Source organism: Hevea brasiliensis, chromosome 17 (genome assembly GCF_030052815.1).
Source record: "Hevea brasiliensis isolate MT/VB/25A 57/8 chromosome 17, ASM3005281v1, whole genome shotgun sequence".
Taxonomy (NCBI): domain Eukaryota; kingdom Viridiplantae; phylum Streptophyta; class Magnoliopsida; order Malpighiales; family Euphorbiaceae; genus Hevea; species Hevea brasiliensis.
This window is the reverse complement of record NC_079509.1, coordinates 4,081,972-4,085,495: the sequence shown is the minus strand read 5'-3', so window position 1 is coordinate 4,085,495 and position 3,524 is coordinate 4,081,972. Positions and strand designations below refer to the sequence as shown.

The 3,524-nt window shown below is 38.2% G+C and overlaps 1 pseudogene; it reads right to left on the bottom strand.

The window, feature by feature from the left end:
* Positions 1-2,315: 2,315 nt before the first annotated feature.
* LOC131175484 (uncharacterized) lies at positions 2,316-3,524 on the bottom strand (annotated as a pseudogene).

The following is a 3,524-nucleotide window of genomic DNA, read 5'->3' as shown; positions in this document are numbered from 1 at the left end:
TTAGGTTATTATCGAAAACTGATATCATAATCAATAAAACCTTATTGCTACTCATGTTCAATCTTACACAACAATTACAGATTATGAAGATGAACTAGCAATTGATCAAATCAAACAATTAACTAATAGGCCTTTTTAGCAAATCATTCAATAAATAAAAAACAATTAAATTAGAAAACAATAGATATTCAAAAAGACATAAATTAAATTAAGAACCTGATCTCACAAATCACACATAAGAACTTGAATTCCTTGAACTGAATTAAAAACTTAGCCACTCATGTTCATGGCTTACAGAAAAATAAAGAAGAAATCTAAAAAAAAGAATGGAGAATGAAGGTGTTTTTGAGATCGAGAGGCTGCTGAATGGTCTCTTGTGTTGGTTGATGCCTCTTCTATTTATAATAAATGGTCTAGGGTTAGGTTTTTAGAGTCTCTGTCAAAAACTGCAATCGGAGTAAAATCAGGAAACTAATTGTCGATGGATACACGGGTTGTGTACCTGTCGACAATCAGTTTCCTGATTTTGCTCCAGTTCCAGGGCCGTGTAACTTACTCGAGCTGAATGGGTATGTCATGAATTGGTACAGAAGGTTACATGGGTCTCTAGGATTTACATGGGTCAAGTTACACGGCCCGTGTACTTTGTTTCTTTCTCGTTTCTCTGGATTTCTTCTAGCTAAATGTTACACGGGTCTGTGATTGTGCTTACACGACCCATGTACTTTGTATTAATAATGCTTCTCAATCCTTTGACCTTTCCAAGTTTCCTTCCACACTTTTATGTTCTAGGACTTCACCAAAATCCTGAAAAATACAGCAAGAGTCAAATTAATGCAAATGCTGAAAATTTTTCCATTTAACACAATTATTTCAACAACTCTCTAAACATATGCCTAATAGATAATTATACTTTAATCAACTGAATTAGGCATAAAGATAGGCTAGAAACATTAAATGTGATGGAAGTAAAATTAATAAATTATGCACTTGTTAGCAAGTCTAATAGTAATACCATATGCCCGTTTAATGGAAGCCCCTGCTTAAAGATAAATGCAGAGTACATGCAACCACAAAGATTCGACCATCATAGACTCCCAGGTTCTTGTATAACGAAAGTACTCTCTTTCTTTTACCATTATTACACAAGAAAAGGAAAAACAATCCAGAACACATCACTGTATGCAAATGCTATTTTTGTATAACATCAAACTAGAAACAAAATAATTAAAAAGAATGCTCTATTAGTTCTCACACTAATAATCCCTACAAACTATTTTCTGAGCACTTGTTGTTTGGATCACCACAGCTTAATTCATTTTTATATCCTCATGTGACCCCAGGGCTGGTGAACTGTATCCAAAACACCGTTGCGCTTCATACTTACATCTGACAAGTTAGGCATTCAGTAAAGCAAACCTGTTGATCATACAAGTGTAGAGGGGAAGCCATTATGCAAAGTTTCAATGTCAGCTGACCTCTGGCTGTAACATTGGGAAGAAGGTCCAGTTGTTGGCGGGCCTAGCTTCCTTCCTAGCAATTGTTTCATTGGCCCACCACCTATGTAGCACGGAAACGGAAACGCGGACACGGGGAAACGCGGAAACGCGGAAACGGACACGGGGAAACGGCATTTTAAAAAATATAGGAAACGGAAACGTGGGGGAAACGCGTAAATATAAAAAAATATAGGGATATATTTATAAATAAATAAATAAATAAATAAATAAATAAATAAATATATATATATATATATATATATATATATGAATTTGAAAGTCCTGATTATAACAATATATATGAATTTGAAAGTCCTAATTATAACAAATTTAAATTTTAAAAAAAGAAAAAAATAATAAAATTAATTATTTAATTAATTAATTAGATTATTTATATATTTATAATTATAAATAATTGAAATAATAAATATATAGAATAATAAAATTAATATTAAAATACTGAAAATAAAGATTTAAAGTTTTGATAAAGTGAAAATTGAATAAAAAAAATAATAATGATTAAAAAAGATTTTCAAATAGGAAATAACGTGGGTATTAGGATTCGGGGAAGGAGAGAGCCATCGAAGAAGGAGCAGCGCCATCGGGGACCAGTCACCTACCGCCGACATGTTGCCCCCACCAGGTACTCCTCCTCCTTCTTCTTCTTCTTCTTCTTCTTTTTTCTTTGCCTTCTCCTTTCTTCCTGCAGGTGGGCGACTTTTTTTTTTTTTTAAGAAACGCGTGTCCAGCGAAGGAAACGCATTCCCGATTTCAAGGAATTACGGAAACGACCCGGAGACGTTTCCTCGCCGTGTCCTAACGTTTCCGGCAAGGAAACGTTTCCAGAACGGGGAAACGCTCCCACCTCCCGTTTCCGTGCATCCTAGCCCACCACTCAGAGCTCATTGTGGGTTTATCAGGCACTTCTTTCAAATTATCAAAGTTGAATTCTTTTATTGACTCAAGAGTGATAGAACGATGCTTTCTATAGTAGTGCTCCTCTTCCATTTCTCCTGAAGATTTGTCAGGTATTTCATTGGAAGTTTCGCCGATATGTAAACAATTTTCACTATTCATTAGCATCTTACCATTTTTTATGCAGTCCTCTGACATACTGTCCAGCGAGCATTCTGGGGCCATTCTACATGATTGCATTGACTTGCTTTCAAGACAACGTGCAACCTCTTCACCACTCAACTCGAATGAGACTCTGTGATCAACTATAGTTTCATCATTTTTAGATCCATTTTCATACTTTGCAAGCGAACTCAGAAATCTGATTTTCCAGGACACCATCTCGAGAGGCAGGCCCCACACAATCAGGTGTCAAAGATCCTGAACCAAGCCTTGAACGCCCCACACCATCCGGAGTCAGGGATCCAGAACCAAGCCTTGAACCTAACCCCACACCATCTGGAGTCACAGAACCAGAACCAAGCCTTGAACCTAGCCCCAATCCATCTGGCGTCAAAGATCCAGAACCCAATCTTGAGCCCCGTTTACGAGTATTAAAATGCTCAATGCCCAAGACCTTGGGAGCTTCCCCCATACGGAACTCAAGAATGGGGTGCTTATCAGGGAAAGGAGAAGAAGTGCCTGAATTTGAGATTACTGAGCCTGTGAGATGAGCTGACCACCAGGACTTCCTGGTTATAGTGGATAAGACTGGAATTCATAATGGGACAATGCAAACTTTTGATTGGTCCCACTATTTCTTCGAGAACGCTCCAAAGAAGACGTCAGGAGTTGAGCAAATGGCACCTCTGGCGAAGAAGGTGTCGTCAGCTGAACAGATTCAGGAGGCGGTGTAAAAGGAGCAGTGGATGGCTCAGTGGTGAAGGCAGAAAATGCGGGTGGTGTAACTAGCTGGGTTTCATGAGCATAAGGACCTATGGCAAAAATGGACGCAGGTCCACCTGGGGAGTAGGCATTCACTGAAAGGGAAGTAAGAGAGAGCAATCCTGCAGGTGATTGGGTGGCAGAAGTGTTGCATTCGGAGAGAGTGTCCGTCAAATTATAATCAAT